The sequence below is a fragment of the Larimichthys crocea genome, chromosome XXI (assembly GCF_000972845.2).
Source record: "Larimichthys crocea isolate SSNF chromosome XXI, L_crocea_2.0, whole genome shotgun sequence".
NCBI classification, from domain to species: domain Eukaryota; kingdom Metazoa; phylum Chordata; class Actinopteri; family Sciaenidae; genus Larimichthys; species Larimichthys crocea.
Genome location: NC_040031.1, coordinates 9,755,525 through 9,774,943, shown reverse-complemented (window position 1 = coordinate 9,774,943; position 19,419 = coordinate 9,755,525). Strand labels below are relative to the sequence as shown.

Below are 19,419 nucleotides of genomic sequence, written 5' to 3'. Positions count from 1 at the left end.
TCAGGATTGGGTTGCTGCTTTTTGCGGACGATCTGGTCCTGTTGGCTTCATCGGAGCGTGATCTTCAGCTCTCTCTGGAACGGTTCGCAGCCGAGTGTGAAGCGGCTGGGATGAGAATCAGCACCTCCAAATCCGAGGCCATGGTTCCCAGAAAAGGGTGGAGTACAGCCTCCGGGTCGGGGATGAGATCCTGCCTCAAGTGGAGGATTCAAGTATCTCGGGGTCTTCTTTACGAGTGAGGGAATTAACCGGCGGATTGGTGCAGCTTCTGCAGTGATGTGGACTCTGCACCGGTCTGAAGCTCTCGATTTACCAGTCAATCTACGATCAGAATGTCAATGGAAACGTTTAATTTAATTTGTGTTTTTAAACATTTTCTAATCAACTAAATGTTTTAAACAGGACTGGTAAATGCACTTGACAGAGAGGGGGTCAGATAAGGAAAACTTTAATATATTTATTTTTCTTTATCACTGTTGAATACACATGCATACTATTTCTCAGTCCCTGTATTTCTGCAATCATACATTCGCAGACTGACAAAACTACATTTGAGTATTTATTCTCACTACAAGCGTTACATATTCATGTATAGAGCGGAGAGATAGTCTATACACTCAAAGAACCAAAGTTACAATGCAACCATACAACCCTTTCTGATTTTACAACACACAAGACAAGCCGGCACCATGAGTACAGACACGGTTATGGCCGTTTACGGCAAAGCTGCCATTTACCTTGTAAACCAGAGAGGGAAGGAATTGAAGCTCAAAGCAAACCTTTTGATGCCAAGGCTGCCTGCTATGTGGCCGGTGCTAAGGAGCTGTACTTGAAGGCAATAATCATCAAGAAAGATGGTGGCAAAGTCACTGTCAAAGTCCTGGACACTCAGGATGGTATGAAGGTTTGGTATCATTAAATCAAACTCAAATGGAAATTCAATATGATCAATTCTCACTGAGACAAATGTCCTGTTCCAGGAGAGGACAGTTAAAAAAGATGACATCTCTCCAATGAACCCCCCCAAATACGATAAAATTGAGGACATGGCCATGATGACCCATATCAATGAAGCCTCTGTGTTGAAAAACGTTAAAGAGCGTTATGCAGCATGGATGATCTACGTAAAACTGCTGAGTAATCTGCTGAATTAAAAAAGACAAATATTTTAAATGGCTAAATATAGGAAAACAGAGTTAACTCTTGAATCTTTATGATCCCTTTCAGATCTACTCTGGGTTATTCTGTGCCACTGTGAACCCCTACAAGTGGCTCCCAGTGTAAGATGCTGAGGTTGTAAGTGCCTACAGAGGCAAGAAGCGTAAGGAGGCTCCACCCCACATCTTCTCTGTCTCTGACAACGCATTTCAGTTCATGCTTATTGGTACATCATTACATAACAAACAAATGGACACTAAACAAGCAAGGCAATACTACATTGGTGTCCATTGATGAAGAAAATGTATACTGACACACTGGGCGTCTGGGCCTAGCCTGTAACCCCTACTGAGCTGGTCCCTTGATCAGGTCCCTTGATCAAGGTAATACACATTGGGGCAGTGTGGACTTGCTAATTGAGCAACCAAACAATGTCTAGGAATCACCCCAAAACTTTAGGTTATTTACATAACCCCGGTTCTCACTATGGGATGCACGCCCCCGCTGCAGACCTCAGAAGCATTAATCTCATTACGCCAATCCTGATTGGCTGGTGAAACGTGTCCGTCCGCTCCCGGTAGTACCACCTACCTTAAATAGCCCATGCGGAAGGTACCACGTCATTCAAGATAAACACCTCTTCTCACTCGCCCAAGCAAGAAGGGTTGTCTGGTGAGACATCTCACTCATATTACTCAGAGAACCGGGGTTATGTAAATAACCTAAAGTTCTCTTTCATAATATTTCGCTCGATGTCTCACTATGGGATGTGGTTGCTATCGTATTGCCAGACAAGCTTATCTAGCATCCACCAACCCACAGGGAAAAGTACTCTGTTCCTATCAGGACAGCAAAACCGCTCGTGCCACGCACGGAGCGGAAACGTCCAGCATATAGAAAAGCATGGACTGGACATAACGCATGCGACAACTGCTCACCCGGTGAGGTAGCAAAAGCCACAAGGTCAATAGGAGAACATGAGCCCACCACCTTAGGCACAAAAGCCGGGTTGGGCTTCAAAATCATCCTTACATCCCCCGGGAAGACCTGGGCGCATGAGGGATGCACCGAAAGCGCATGGATGTCACTAACCCGTTTAGCCGAAGCCAGAGCCAGCAACAACACTGTCTTGAGAGACACGTGTTTCAAGTCGGCTCCCTCCAGTGGCTCAAAAGGAGGGCCCTTAAGCCCCTCCAGAACCACAGCCAGATCCCACGGTGCTATCAAATTCAGTGCGTGGCCGTGCTCCCTCACTCTGGACAGAGTGGGGGGTATCAAGGCCAGGGGAGGGAATGCGTAAAGACGCCCTCTCCGTGCGCCATGACGCACGGGATCCAGCCAGCATGAGGCCACCCAAAACTGAAATTCCCTCATGCGGAGGCGGCCGAGATGGACTACAAGAATGGCAGAGGCCATCAGCCTGAGTAACCGAAGACACAATCTGAATTGAACAGATTTGCCCGGATGAAAAAGCGCGAGACATGCCCTGAAAGCTTTCACTCGGTCCGCCGAGAGGCGCGCTGTGAAAGTCACCGAATCCAGGGATAATCCCAGAAAGATTACGCCCTGTGCCGGAGACAGCATGCTCTTTTCCGTGTTTATCACGAAACCCAGATCGACTAGGTGTCGTAAGAGAATACACGTGTGCGCCCTGGCCTCCTGCTCCGATTGTGCCAACAGCAGCCAATCGTCCAGATATGTGGCCAAGCGGATGCCCTGCCGTCTCAGCGGGGCTATTGCCGCTTCCGTGCACCGCACAAACACCCTCGGGCTTAAAGACAGAACGAAAGGGAGCATGCGGTACTCGTAACAGATCCCCTGGAAAGCAAATCTCAGATACTTTCTGTGGGGAGGATAGATCGGGATGTGGAAATACACGTATTTCAGATCAACAGAAGTGAACCAATCGCTCTGTCCACAAGGCGCAGCAGGGATACGTGCGTTAGCATCCTGAACTTGTATTTCCTGAGATATTTGTTCAGAGCACGTAGATCCAGGATAGGGTGAATACCCCCCCCCCGTTTGGGGACCAGAAAATACCTGGAGTAAAAAAACGCTCTGACACTGTGCGGGAGGTACGACACAGATTGCTCCTTTGTTTAACAGTGAGAGGATTTCCTCCTGTAAAACACGAGCTGACTGTCCCTGAGCCTGGGTGTGTATTAATCTGGCAAATCACGGGGGAACAGCGGTGAACTGCAGCCTGTATCCTCGCGAAATCGTCTTTAACACCCAGGGCGGAGCTGGGAGCGCAGCCCATCTCTCCCATCTGGGGGAGAGAGTGGACACACACCGCCGCCCCCCCAACGTGAGAGGTCCCAACCGCGGTGCAGAGGTGCCCTCTCTTGGCGGAATAGTGACATGGCCCCCGGGTGCCGCTGAGCATTTCTGCCCGGGAGGACAGCGTAGCGACGGAGCCCACACAGCCCCTGCCCTGGGGAAAGCTGTGGCTTTCTGCCGAGGGGGGACAGTGGGTGCCGCCACCGCGCTGTTTATTTTGACACATTTGGCTTTTGTTAGCTGCGCCCTTGGCCATCGGCCTGGATGCAACAGCAGGACACATTTTATTTGTGTGAACGTGCGTGCTTGTGGACATGAGAGAGAAACTGCTGAACCCTCCGCCTTCAAATGTCCGCTTCTCCCGGTTCGCTCTGGCACGGTCCAACGCGGAGCCAAAAAACCCCTCCGGGACAATGGGCATGTCCAGGACGTCCTCCTTCTCTCTGTCTGACAGGTTGGTGAGGTTGAGCCACCGCGCTCGTTCCTGCAGAACCATAGTCCCCAGCGCTTTTCCCGTGACCTGGACCGCACAGCGTTGGACACGGAGACACAGGTCGGTGATGACCGGTATCTCCTCCCACGCAGCTGGGTCCTGAGTTTGCACAAAATCCTCACATAAGTCAGCCTGATAAGCCGTGAGCAGGGAAAGGACATTGAGCGCTCTGGCCGAAAGCGCCACCATCTTATACGCCTTTTCAGTCAGGGCCGACTGAAAATGGTCAGACTTGGACGGCAGACTGGGGCTCCTGGAGGACACCGCTGACGGCCACGGGTGAAGGTGGGCCGCAACGAGTGGCTCCATCGGAGGCATGCGGAGCAGATCCAGGCTCTCCATCGCCTCACAGTCGAGGGATGAGGCCCCGAGGATCAGGCTCCTGCTGCTGTAAGGGCAGTCTCTCCATGAGCACGACACCTCATCCAGCAGCTCTGGGAAGACGGGGAGAAGGGAGAGGAGAAGCTGGTGTGCTGCCCTCATCTCCATCCCGAGAGGCGACGGAGGCCGCAGGCTGGGTAGCCCGGGCCGGCGTCATGAAGATGTCGTCCTCGTCCTCATCCTCTGATACGAGGAGGCCCAAGGCGTCAACTTCATCTTCCCCATAGTCCAGTACCAGGACATCTTCCTCATGCGGGGGGTCCGCGGCTAGCTCAAGCTGGGAGCCCCAGCTGGCGCTAGCTTCCGGTTCCGTCCTCGACGGCTGCGCCGTCTGAAGGGAGATAGGGGTCATGTCCAGACAAGCTAGCCTGGTGGGCTAGCCGTCTGCGGAGACTCTTGTTCGTGAACACCGCACAGTGCTGACACCAGCCGGGGACTTCGATAGCTAGCTGGGCATGTTGCAGCCCCAGGCAGCTCGAGCAGACCTGGTGTGGATCTCTGCTCGATATCTTGTTCCCACAGCAACAGGGACGGGCCCCAGAGTCTCCGTGCCCTCTGGTGTAAGGGGTTTTAGCCTCCATTCCTTGCGAGCTGGTGTGCAGGCAAGGAGTCAAGGAAGTTACCTGGTGTGCTAACTCTGAAGAAACCGAGAGATTAGCTGGTGTGCTAATGCTCGGTACTCGAACAGCCATGGTGAGGCGTCGAGAACAGTGCTGACCTGGCCGTGGTGGGGCGAGGAAAGCACCGAGTTCGATCTGGTGTGACCGAAGAAACAGAAATTCTCCAAGGCTAGGTAGCGCCCGGTGACAGAAGCTAAATAAGATCCGTCTGTGAACAGTTTAGCTAGCTAGCCAAGGACGCGAGATACGCTCCGAGTGAGAAGAGGTGTTTGAATGATGTGGTACCGTCCGCATGGGCTATTTAAGGTAGGTGGTACTACCGGGAGCGGACAGACACGTTTCACCGGCCAATCAGGATTGGCGCAATGAGAATGATGCACACATGGACTATTAACTCTCTCACAAAAGGTACAAGGTGCTGAATGTCATCCCTGAGGGCCAGTTCATGGACTACAAGAAGGCTTCAGAAAAGCTGCTTGGGTCAATTGATGTTGCTCATGACGAGTACAGATTTTGACACACCAAGGTAAGCAACATGATTTACTTACCAGCTATGATATGTTTTTCAGTCCAATGTGTTTTTCTGCTATTTTTAATGTAATATATGTATTAGAAATATGTGTAATAATACAAAATCAGGACATCTCAAAAACTACTTAACATGAATTTCGTGCCCAGACCATGGGAAGGATGAACAAGTCATCCAATGTTAGTAAAAAAGCAGAGTGGTCAACAGGTAACCCTAACCATGAGGGGTAGGTGGGGGTTTTTGTTTGTTTGTTTTACAGGCTGGGAAGGATTCACTCTCATCATCCTACATTTGCTTTTACTTGTTTGTCCAGGTGTTCTTCAAGGCTGGTCTGCCGGATACCCTTGAAGAGATGAGAGATGAAAAACTGTCAACTCTGGTCACCATGACTCAGGCGTTTTGTCGTGGTTATATCATGAGAAAGGAGTTTGTGGAGATGATGGCCAAGAGGCATGTTGAAAATAGTAAATTCTGAGAGATAGAATGAAAAATCCAGCATTGTCCATGACATACAGGGAATGTTATAGACAATGCTGGACCTTCTCTACAGGGAAGCCATCTATACCATCCAGTACAACGTCTGATCATTCACAAATGTAAAAAAAACTGGCCATGCATGAAGATGTAGTACAAGATCAAGCCTATGCTGAAGAGTGTTGAAACTGAGAAGGAGCTGGCTAACATGAAGGACAACTATGAGAAGATGAAAACAGACTTGGCTGCCGCCCTGGCCAAGAAGAACGAACTGGAGGAGAAGATGGTGTCCATTGTGCAGGAGAAAAATTATCTGCAGCTGCAAGTAGCATCTGTAAGTACATTTTTCAGTGTTTCTTTTTGTTTGTTTTATTTGTATGTTTGTTTGTTTTTTGTCAAGGTCTATTTTCATCATGAACTAGAAAGCTGAAAATCTGTCAGATGCTGAGGAAAGATGTGAAGGACTTATCAAGAGTAAGATTCAGCTGGAGGCCACACTCAAAGAGACATCTGAGAGACTGGAGGATGAAGAGGAAATCAATGCAGAGCTCACTGCTAAGAAGAGAAAGCTGGAGGATGAATGCTTTAAGCTGAAGAAGGATATTGATGATCTGGAGCTTACCTTGGCCAAAGTGGAGAAGGAGAAACATGCCACTGAGAACAAGGTTTGGAAATGTCAATATATTTAGAAATTTAAGTAACATTTAATAATTACTATGTGAAAACATCTTTTTGTAAAGCTAGGTGAAGAGCCTGACTGAGGAAATTGCTTCACAAGATGAGGGAATTGTTAAGCTGACCAAAAGAAAGAAAGCCCTTCAGGAGGCTCACCAGCAGACTCTTGATGACATGCAGGCTGCGGAAGTCAACACTCTGACCAAGGCCAAGACTAAGCTTGAGCAGCAAGTGGATGATGTAAGTTTACAAAGCCACTTGGATTGGCAAAGCATGATTCCACTTGAACATCATAATTAATACTTTTAATGTTCAGCTTGAGGGTTCTCTGGAGCAAGAGAAGAGGTTGCGTTTGGACCTTGAGAGAGCAAAGAGGAAGATGGGGGTGATCTAAAACTGGCCCAGGAATCCATCATGGATCTTGAGAATTACAAGCAGCAGTCTGACAAGAACAACAACCATCCTTTTTAAAATTATGCTGAACTGAATGAACTCTTTCTATGTACCTTTTCTGTTATTCTCACAGAAAGGACTTTGAATTTAGTCAGCTCCTGAGCAAGATTGAGGATGTGTTACAAGGCACGGACACAGGACTCAACTGCACGACTCGGGAGGCCGATACAGGAGGTAACCAGTCTTTACTAACAGGCAAAGGTTCCGTACACGGGAAATCACTCAGGTAAGGCAGGCAAACAATTCAAAGGGATAAGGCAAAAGCAGGGTCCAAAGACAGGCAAAGGTCGAAACCGAAAAGCACACTAGAAAAACGCTGGAAAGTAGGACACATGGTACACTGACAATCTGGCACTGGGGAAGGGGAAACAAAGGGTTTAAACACACAGGTAAAGGTGATTAGGGGGACAACACAAGGCGGGAAACTCGGAGACTGGAGTAGGCGGAGCGGGGACTGCCTGTGACAGAATGAGCAGTCATTGGGTGCTCAGCTTCAGAAGATCAAGGAGCTCCAGGGGACATCGCTTTTCATAAAACATTACTTTATACATTACTTTATTTTCATAAAACATTACTTCATACATTTCCTATTTTATGTATTATTATTAAGAGTTCAAATTTGGAGTCACGTGGGTACGCCGAGCAAGATGGCGGTGCAGTAGAGGAGCTCCGTTCACCCACCGATATTTTCAATATTTTACTGCATGAAAATCCACAACTTTTTCACAAAATGATATTCCTTGGTGTTCACGATTTTTGTCTGAACAAACCAGTGTTTTTTTTTACCCCAATGGCAACCACATCAAAGTACTTCAAAGACACGTCCCGCATGGCTACCATAAATAAACCCAGTCTGAAGTAAAGGTAACTGCAGACCCTACGTTGCCAGTGCAGCAAGTAAAACAACCTGCTGATAAAACTGCAAACCTGGAGAATTTGTTTGCCGAAATTTCCAAGATGAGTAATACGCTACAGGGAGTGGCAGCAGACATAATAACCATCAAAGAAACAACAAACAAGTTAAAAAACACTGTGTGCGGCATTCAAAAAAGGCTCAAGGAGGTGGAGGGGCGGATTTCCCACTTGGAGGACACGATTGACCGGCTTGTAAATGACGGGAGAACACGCTGAGAGAAGGGGTCGCATCCACATGCTTGAAAATCATAGCAAGAGAAACAATGTGAGACTGCTGGGGCTGAAAGAAACATACAGGATGAACGGCACAATGGAAGAATGCGTGAAGAAAATGCTGAGAGACTGTCTCGGTCTCGATGTCGAGGGTGAATTTGAAATAGAGTGGGCACACCGAGCACTAGCCCCCGTTCCCAACGAGGACCAGCCACCCAGACTGGTGCTGGTCAGATTTCTATGCCAGTCAGCGAGGGAAAAAGTTCTGAAAGCTGTCACAAAGCGAGGGCTTGATTGGGAAGGAGTGAGACTCTCCGTGTTTCCAGACATGTTGAGGGAACTAGCCGAAAAGAGAAAAACCTTCACGGCCGCGAAGAAAACACTACAGCAGCTCAATGTGAGATACACGCTGGCGCACCCGGCAACTCTATGATTCACTTGGAAAAACCGGAGCTTCCCGAGCACCAAGGAGGCAGAGAAATTCATCTAAATGAACTGCAACTCAGATGAGTAAGCATGAACGCTTAAAAGCACAATGAAAGATGACATGGACAGTGGGAAATAGACTGATCTAAAAGTGGACAGTGTGGAACAGACATCGGTGAGGGTCTGGGTCTGATCCTGTACCGCCTGAGCGGAAAGCCAGACTGGCCAGAGGTGTAATTACCCACACACCAAAACGTCCATTGTTTTTCTTTCTTGTTTTGTTTTTCTTTTGTTTTAGCATGGCTGGAGAAAAGCCAGGGGCCCCAGTTAACTGGTTTAAGTTTTGTTTTGTGTATTTTTTCTTTTTCTTTTATGAGAGTGTTAAAGTTTACAGCGTTGTTCATAAGATGGTTTTTGTAAAGTTGCACCTGGTGATGACAGACAAAACTGATGAAGAGAGAAGTGAGATGTTGAGATTTGATGATGCATCAATAGGGGACATTGCAAATATAAATCAGAAACATTTTCAATATAGACCAGAAACATTTTTTCTTTTAGACTAAAATATGACTAGAAATTATGTCACATGCATAAGCTGGAACATCAATGGGTGTGGAAATCCTGTAAAAAGAGGGAAGGTATTGACCTATCTAAAAGAAACACATTTTGTAAAAGAAGAAGCACTCAAACTGAAACGGAGCTGGGTTGGACGTATCTTTCATAGTTCTTTTTCTAGCAAACGGAACGGAGTAATCATATGGGTGAATAAAAACTCAAGTTTCACTTTACTCGAGGTTAAAAATGAGGAGGGTAGAATGATATGTGTACAGGCACTGATAAATGGGACTAAGATGACTCTTTGCAACATTTATGCTCCAAACAAGGGAGATCCAAACTTTTTCCATGAAGTAAACAAGACCCTGGGTGAAACAGAGGGCCAGATAATATTAGCAGGAGATTTCAACAAATTTTCAGATCCCTTTTTGGATAGGAGCAAATTTAGTGGTCCAATAATGTCTAAGGATAGAGCTGCGATACATATGATCATTGAGGATATGGGATTGGTGGACACATGGCGCCCGATAAACCACAGTGACAGAGAATATACCTTTTATTCACACTGCCACCAATACTATTTCAGGATTGACATGTTTTTGATAGTAAATACTATAATAAAACAAGTTGTTAATTGCAGGATTAAAGCAATGGCTCTCTCAGATCATGCTGCAGTTGAGCTTAGCATTGACATAAATACGGACAATGAGAAAAAAGGTAGATGGAGGATGAATACATCTCTATTACAGGATGAATCCTTCAACCTGTCTCTGAAGGACGATCTCATATCATTTTTTGAAATGAATGCTAGCAGTGCAACCTCAAAAACGATGGAATGGGAAGCATCAAAAGCACACTTTAGGGGAGAAATCATAGCACATTCACCCAAAAATTAAAAAGAGGATATGAAGAGAATAAAGGAGTTGGAATCTGAAATTAAAAGTCGGGAAATAGAAAAAACATCTCAGATAAATTATATCAAGATATATGTAAGCTTAAGTTTCAACTTCAAGAAATTTATAATAAAAAAGTGGAGTATGCTTTATTTAGGCTGGGGACAAATTTCTATGAAGGGAAAGAAAGGCAGGCAAGCTGCTTGCTAGACAACTAAAACAACAAAACTCCTACAGTGTAATACCTGCGATTAAGAAGGGAGATAAAATAGTTTCCTCAACAAAAGAAATAAATGAGGTCTTTCAACAGTTCTACAAAGAACTAAATACATCAGACATCAACCCCACACAAGAATATTTGATGGAATTTTTCTCTAAAGTTAATCTGCCTAGACTGTCACCTGAACAGGTGGAATTATTAGACAATGTAAATACAGAGATTGAAACCAGGAATGCAGTTTCAGGTATGAAATCAGGGAAGTAACTAGGCCTTGACGGATTCCCTGTGGAATATTACAAGCAGTATATAGATATCCTGGCACCAATATTACAAGAGATATACAATGAAGCTTTTAAAACAGGAACTCTTCCCCCAACATTTAATGAGGCCTTAATATCAGTGATACCTAAAAAAGACAGAGATACCACAAACCCCCACTAATTACCGACCTTTAAGTTTGATAAACCTGGACTGTAAGATCCTAACTAAAATTCTGGCAACACGTCTAGAGAAAGCTTTGCCAAACATCATACATTCTAGCCAAGTCGGATTTATGAAAAATAGGTCCTCGACCGACCATATGAGAAGATTACTACACCTAATCTGGTTGAATAGGACAGAGAAGGACCAACCTTTAATAAATGGATTCGAACTATATACAAAACCCCTAAGGCAGCGGTGATAACAAACAATGTAATCTCACCCTATTTTAACCTCACCAGAGCCACTCGACAGGGGTGCTCTTTGTCGCCATTACTTTTTAATATTGTACTGGAACCGTTGGCTATGGCCATTAGAGCTAATGCTGCTATTAGAGGGGTGGAAGGAGGAGGGAAAGCGCATAAGCTATTATTATATGCAGACGATATTCTTATGCTGATAAAAGACCCATTAAACTCGATACCACACCTGATGAACACGATACAATCTAACTCTAAATTATCAGAATATAAAATTAACTGGACAAAGTTGGAGGCTATGCCTATATCTGGACTATGCAATTCTAATTTACTGACAAATTTCGGCTTTAAATGGATGTCAAAAGGGATGAAATACTTGGGAATCAAACTTAGTAGTGAAGTGGATAAAATACCTTCACTAAATTTAGAACCACTGTTTCAAAAAATTTAAACTAATTTGGACAAATGGGGGAAACTAACGCTTATATAATGGGGAAAGGTCAATGTGATAAAAATGGTGATTTCACCACAAATGAATTATGTGCTTATGATGTTACCACTAACTGTATCTCCTCAGATCTTTAAACAGTATGATACAATAATTAAAGAATTTTTATGGGACAGGAAAAGACCCAGAATTAAATTTAGTAAAATGTGCTCTCCTAGAGACAGAGGAGGCCTGGGGTTTCCAGACCTGAGATTATACTATATCTACTTTGAAATGGCCAAAATAGTCAAACACTGGAACAAGGACAACCAGCTAGAGTGGGTTACTATTGAAAACAAGCTGTCATCACCTTTTACTCCTATTGATAGATTATCCCAGTCCTCACATAATGTTGTGAACCCTATTATGCCTCACTCCAAAGAGATCTGGATCAAAATACAGAAAATGCATATAGTATCACATTGTAAACAAAAATATTCTTCTCTGTGGCATAACCCCATTATAAGTATTGGAAAAGACATCAGTATATTGGAAAGAATGGCACTTTAATGGACTATGTCATATTGCCGATGTTACGGCTGTCGTCGTTTCGCCCCGCTCATATGTGGGTGTGCAGCGTTTTCCCATATGTAAATGCAGGGGTGCGGTTCCCGGTCCTTGGTTGGCCCTATCTGGAGGAGGCGGGAACAACGTGTCCGTGACTGTGCAGGGCCAGGATTGGTGCGGCATCATTTCCGCGCCGCCAATGAGAGGGCCCCCGCTGCAGCATCACCGGGATTTAAACCGCAGCCGCCCGAGCATCGTGGCGGCTTCACTTGTTTGTGTGGTGTTTGTGAGCTTGCCTCGTTTGTTGGTATTCGTAACTGTGGAGGTTAGTGTATTGAATTGTTGGGACTGGGCAGGGATTAGTTTAGATATATATTTACTGATCACACTAGAGTATATTTCTGTTAGCCCCATTAGTTTAGAGGTGCTGTTTTTGATGTGTTTTTGTTATCTGCTAGTAGCTTAGTTAGTGAGGTTTTTCTTTCTCGTTTTGATTTTCTAGTTAGATAATATAGGCTCTGTTTAGAGTTCTCCTTTTGTTATATTGGTTTGTTCGCTTAACAGCACTTGCTCGCCCTTAGTTCCCTTTTGCCTCGCCTCCTTTTGTTAAAAACGATCTAAAACTTTCATTTAATAAACTACTTTTGTTAATAACCTTTAAAATCTGTTTTTTATGTTACTTCTTTCATACCCCTTTCATATGGTCGTAACAGCCGATCTATATGAAGGTGTGTTTATGTCATTCCTAGATATAAATACAATCTTATGGGTAAGGAACATTTTTTGAAATACCTACAGATCAGAGACTGTATTACATCCAAGATTCAGTATGAAGATGGAAACCACATGCTGGACTATTTCACGTTACCCGTGGAGCACCACCGAGCCCCTATATTTTATAGAACAACAAACAACTGCTCAGTGATGGCTGTCAGAGCCTGAAAACAATATGGGAGAGAGATCTGGGATGTCTGATGGATGAGGAGGAATGGACGAGAATCATATCTAACAATGGGAAATACATTAGGGAGGCTAAAGGGAAGTTTACACAATACAAAATAACACATAGGTATTACTGGACTCCACAAAGACAGGCATGATGAACAATAACAGACATGATGAACAATAACTTGTATTGGAAATTTCTAGAAAGACATAGGTACTCTGTTACACTGTATATGGGAGTGCAGTCCTGAACAATTTGAGCAACTGGCTGGGAAGTGACATACCGTTATCTCACAGGTTGTGTCTACTAGGGGACAGAAGCCAAATATAAAACATATCAAGTGGAGAATTCTCTGTAATCATGGCAGGGACTACAACGGCTGCCAGGGTAATATTGAAACTGTGGAAAACACCCCCCTGAACTAAAAGAGTGGATAAACATCATGGTCAAAACAGCTTCATATGAAGTTATGCTTAACAGGATGAATAACAGGAATAAGATCAAGACACCGGCCTGGGACTTGTTTTGGACTCACATCACATTGACTGATGATCCTACAGCTTGAATACCTTTTCCAGAGGATATCCAACATGTTGTATGTATCCATCTGCTGTATGTATGCTTTCCAGCTATGTAAACGCATCAATATGTCCCCTATACTTTACTTTACTTTATTTCACTTCACTAACATCATTTATATGGTCTCTGTATTTTATTGTATTATTGTTTTGTCATGCATCTGATGCTACATGTAATATGTATAAGATGTCTCACAATGTAAAATGTTCTACTGTCAAACACCAGAGGTAAAGGAAATAAAAACTTGAATTACAAAAAAAAAAAAAAAAGGTTTAAATTTGCTGATAAAACACCTGCATTCAACAGGCCCGTGTTGAGGAACTTGAAGAAGAGACTGAGGCTGAGCATGCAGCTCATGCCAAGGTTGAGAAGCAGAGAGCTGACCTCTCCAGGGAACTTGAGGAGATCAGTGAGAGGCTGGAGGAGGCTGGCAGGGCCACTGCTGCCCAGATTGAGATTAACAAGAAGCGTGAAGCTGAATTACAGAAGGTCCGTTGTGACCTTGAGGAATCCACTCTGCAGCATTGATTGACAACCTCCAGTGTATCAAGCAAAGGCTTGAGAAGGAAAAGAGTGAATACAAGATGGAGATTGATGACCTCTCCAGCAACATGGAAGCTGTTGCTAAAGCAACGGTACACAATACTTAGGATTGTAAATAAAATCTGATCACTGATCTGATCTGTTTTTTCATCATTAGGGAAATCTTGAAAAGATGTACCGTACTCTTGAGGACCAGCTAAGTAAACTGAAGACCAAAAATGATTAAAAAAAATGTCCGTCAAATCAATGACTTGAGTGCACAAAGAGCATGTCTCCTGACAGAAAATGGTATCTACAAATGATTAGCGAACAGTCTGTTGTGTGTTTTTGAGAATTGTGGCGCAAACTAACTTTTCTTGACATCTTTCACACAAGGTGAGTTCACCCGTCAAGTTGAAGAGAGAGAAGCTCTTGTCTCCCAGCTGACCAGAGGAAAACAGGCCATCACACAGCAGATTGAGGAGTTGAAAAGACAGATTCAAGAAGAGGTTAAGGTAAGAAAACTGTATGTACTGATAGATTTGTTTAATTAGACAATGTACACACTGAATATTATTCCTTACACCAGGCCAAGAATGCTCTTGCCCATGGAGTGCAATCAGCCTTGAAAAGACAGAGAGAAGCCGCAAAGTTACTGAACAGGAGCTACTGAGGTGGATGCCAGTGAGCGTGTTGGACTTCTGTACTCTCAGGTGAACAAATACCAAATACCACGAATATCACCTTCAATAATTAAAAAATCTTTGAAGTTTTTAAATAACAAGAAAATCAGGCATGTGATGACTTAAACTTAAAATCTTTTTACTTTTTAGAACACAAGCCTCATGAACATCAAGAAGAAGCTTGAGGCTGACCTTGTCCAGATCCAGAGTGAAGTGGATGACAGTGTTCAGGAAGCAAGGAATGCTGAGGAGAAGGCCAAAAAGGCCATCACTGATGTAGGTTTAACTTTCCTTGTTTTAATTCTTACTTTAAGTAAAGTCTGTTTTTTCAAGATATTAAATTAATTAATTAGTAATTATTATTTTATGCTTTCTTCTCTAGGCTGCTATGATGGCTGAGGAGCTGTAGAAGGAGCAGGATACTAGTTCTCACCTGGAGAGGATGAAGAAAAACCTGGAGGTTGCTGTTAAGTACCTGCAGCACCGCCTGGATGAGGCTGAGAATCTGGCCATGAAGGGTGGCAAGAAGGAGCCCCAGAAACTTGAGTCGAGAGTAAGACAGTTTTGTTAAGAATTGCACAATTGAACTAATGTAGTAAAATATACATAAGATGTGCATTCTAAATATTTCATACATTTTATGTTTTTCTAAAGATGCATGAGCTGGAGGCAGAGGTTGAGGCTGAGCAGAGACGTGGAGCAGATGCCGTTAAGGGAGTCCACAAATATAAGAGGAGAGTGAAGGATCTCACCTATCAGGTACAGTCACTTAGACATTTCCCATGTACAAATCAGTCTAACATTATATAACATTATTGAACACATTTTAAAATACAAATTTTCTCTAAATTATAGACTGAAGAGGACAAGAAAACCACTACCCGACTGCAGGATCTCGTGGACAAGTTGCAGCTCAAAGTGAAGGCCTACAAGAGGCAGGCTAAGGAAGCGGTAAGAGAACACATTCATCTTAGATACCGATAGATAATATATCAGAATTATTTTATAAAATCGAACTGTGCTATCACAAATATTGATTGTTTATTTGTTTTGCACTTCTGAACTGCTATAATAATTGACTAATGCAGTAAGTACATTACAGCATTAAATTAAATGAAAATAAGTAAAGTAAGTAAGTAAGCAAGTAATAGTAAAGGTCAAATTACATCAAAATCAGCTATCAAGCACATACTGTACTGTATATCATCATAAAAGGATGCAAAATTTGTTATACTTGTTAATATAGTTAGCTTGATCACCTTCATGTGCACACCTTCTAGTCAATACAAACCCCTTTCATTATCCATTAAAATGTATAACTTTAAACTCTGTATATGCTGTATGAGGAAGAGCAGGCCAACGTTCACCTGTCCAAGTGCAGGAATATCCGACATGAGCTGGAGGAGGCTGAGGAGCGTGCTGACATTGCAGAGACCCAGGTCAATAAAATGAGAGCAAAGAGCCGCGACTCTGGCAAGGTAAATATATATGGCAAATGTAAATCTCTGACAAAAACACAACTTTTTAAAATTGCTTTAATGTTTAGCTTAATCTAATGTGTTTTTAGTGTACTGTTTGCTGTTGTTTTGCAGCTTTGACTTTGTGTCTTTGAGTTGCCAGAAAAGCGCTTATAAATAAAATGTATTATTATTACCATTACTATATAACCATTCTGTTCAGTCAAAAACAAATTAATTTAATTCAAATAATGTCTCACTGCTACTCACACTACTGTCAGTGAAAGTTTATTCAAATTAACCCAATCAAATCTGATTTTGTGTGTTTTCAGGGAAAAGAGGCAGCAGAGTAAAGCACACTGGCTGGTCAGCTGTTTCTAAGTGTATAATATGATGTGGAATATGCTGTAAAAATAAAATCGTTATTGGTCTTAAAATGCTGTGTGCCTGCTCCTTTTCGCCTTATTGTGTCCCCAAAGAGATAAGTATCTGGTATAGTAACACATGCTAGTCTACCATCTAGTGGCTTCTTTTAGCAATTACATTATCAAGCTTCAAACTAACTCAAGAGCCTGAATTTGCATGCCCTGATCTGTAGTGAACAGCTATGCTCCATAGATTGTAGTCTTGGTTTGTAGCATACCCGCCCAATTATCACAACAAAATGTATCCTTCTCTTCATGTGTGCCCACTGTACTCATCTTATATTACATCTTACTGTAACTCTCATTGCCAGTAATAGCGAATAATGACAATCATGTCATAATATATTAATAATAATTACCTTGCTGATGACAAAATCATTTCAACATATGCTAGCTACTGAAACATTTGACTGCAGCTGGTTAGCAATCTAGCTGTGACATAAGTGTCCATTCATTTCAAATGCAAAGGTTAATTAATCATATATTGTATTACTTACCTTCTCACTCACACTTACTTTTTCTGGATGAGGAACAATCTTCACTCAGTTTTTGAGTTGCTGGCTGAGGTAAGAGAGGCCTCCAATGATGATGATCATAACGATGATGATGAAATACGCTCTGACCAGTGGGTCATTTGATAACTTCCCGATTAAGAGACTCTTGCTGTGTCTCAATTTGAATACTTCCATTAGTTCTTAGTACACCATGCTTACTATGTACCTCCAGGACTACTGTGCTGATTTCAGCAGGGTAGCGTTGTTGCCGTGCACCTACCTGAATTGATGATCGCAACATTTTACTGCCTCTTCTTTTTTGTTGAATTGCAGGGGCGTTAGCACCCACATTCGGCAACCATAATATTAATAAAAAACGTACGAAGAACTTACGTTTATATATTGCAGTATTGACCACAACTGCTTCAGGTCCAGCGGCTTCCCCAGCTGCCATTTTCCTCAATGCCTGCAGTCCCTCCTCTTCTGCTACAGAGCCGACAATGGCGAGCACTGAGGGAGAGAAGTGTCCTGCGTTACGCTCTCAACTTTTTGACTGTTTTAAGTGCTGCATCCGGGTACTCAGAGTACACTGTATTTTGCCATAATTGACAGTGTGAACGCACTTATGTACTCAAAATAGTAACACACCTAAAATTAATGCATGTTACTAACTAAACTTCTTCCCTGGAGTTTCTGTGCTCTATCGTCCAGCAGGTTCCCGTGGATCGTGGCTGCTGCTGTGGTCCTGCACGACGTCCACTACACATATTACTACTGTCATTATTGCTACCATATCTCATCACAGTTTATGTTGATGATTTGCTGCCGCTGTGCATCTGTGTCTCTCTATCTCTATCACAGGTTCCACTGCTACTGTAATCATTTCATCATTCATTGTAATTCATTGTCATTTTATCATTTATTGTAATTTTACAATATGTTTGTGTTGATTTGCTCTGTACACGTGACATCTGTTCCTGGGAGAGGGATCCCTCCTCTGTGGCTCTTCCTGTTTTTCCTCCCTGTACAGATTGTAAAGCCTTTCCGAGGCAAATGTACTCTGTGACTTTGAGCTATACAAATAAAATCTGATTTTATTTAATTTGATTTGTTTTGATTTGACCTAACATTAGCCTAATTAACCCATAAATTACAGGTGAAAACCATCTCAAGTTTGGATTTACCTCCAAGGAAAGGTAGCTAGCTTATTAGAAAATATACAATAACACGGTATATTTATACTTGGCCTCCATAGGCTCAGTTTAACATGCAATAAAATGTAATACACACGCTTGAAGACCCATATTTAAAGCTACTAACTTAACCTAGCCAGCTAGTTAGCTAAAATAAAGCACGTTTATGTAGTGCTAATTCTGTAATATTAGCGAAAATAGCAAGTTTTAAGCGGTAAAATAAAAAGCAAAATAGTCATACTGACATTCACTAAATAAATAAATTAGTAAGTGACGGCACTTTTTTGCTGAATTTACCGTTTTCTCTCTCCTTTTCTCCGCTAGTCGCGCAGATCTCCCTCCAAAACTGCACCGGACGTTCACACGGTCGCGCATGCGCACTGGACAGCTGGTGGCGCATTGGGACTTTGGGATAATTACGTTGGCGGTGTAAAGTGTAAACATGTCGGTAATTTATGTTGTTTTATGCGCATTTATGTGGTCTCAGATTTCTTTTTGTGCATACAGATGAACGTAAGGCACTACATGAGCTGTTAAAGCTGCTGTTCAGAGTGGTCAGCAGAGCCCTGAAGGGAAATAATGGTGTTATTACTGCTCTACTGAATAATTATTAGTCCCACTATAGACGCAACTGCTCATGTCATCTTAAATATATCATAAAAATGTTGGTCTAGGGGTCTTCAATCAGGGGTCCGTGACCCTTAGGGGGTCAGCAGAGGGACTGCTGGGGGTCCACCAATTTTTATCATAATAATTTTGACAATTTTCACTAAAATAATTTGTGATTAATTTTTTTTTTAAATAACAAAAATAATATTGTGTAAACTGCAAGCACTATTATGCAATAATAAGCTACTTTTGACCAAAACTATTTACAAAAAATTATTCCATTATGCATGAACTTTTTTTTTATCAATCATAAACAGATATAGGCTAATAACCCATAATCTATAGTCTTTAAATAGGTTAATAAGGTGAAATAAAAGTTATAAATATATAACTAAAATATATTAATAATATATATTATATTGATAATATAATATTTATATATTTATACTATATATATATATATATATATAAATATAAAAGTTATTATAGGCCAGGCTTAAAATGTGACACATATGGCGGTCTCTGTTCTGCTTGTCTCTCATTCAAGGGGTC

At 42.7% G+C, this 19,419-nt stretch overlaps 1 pseudogene; it reads left to right on the top strand.

The window, feature by feature from the left end:
- Positions 1–689: 689 nt before the first annotated feature.
- On the top strand, positions 690–17,570 carry LOC104929136 (myosin heavy chain, fast skeletal muscle-like; annotated as a pseudogene).
- Positions 17,571–19,419: the final 1,849 nt, after the last annotated feature.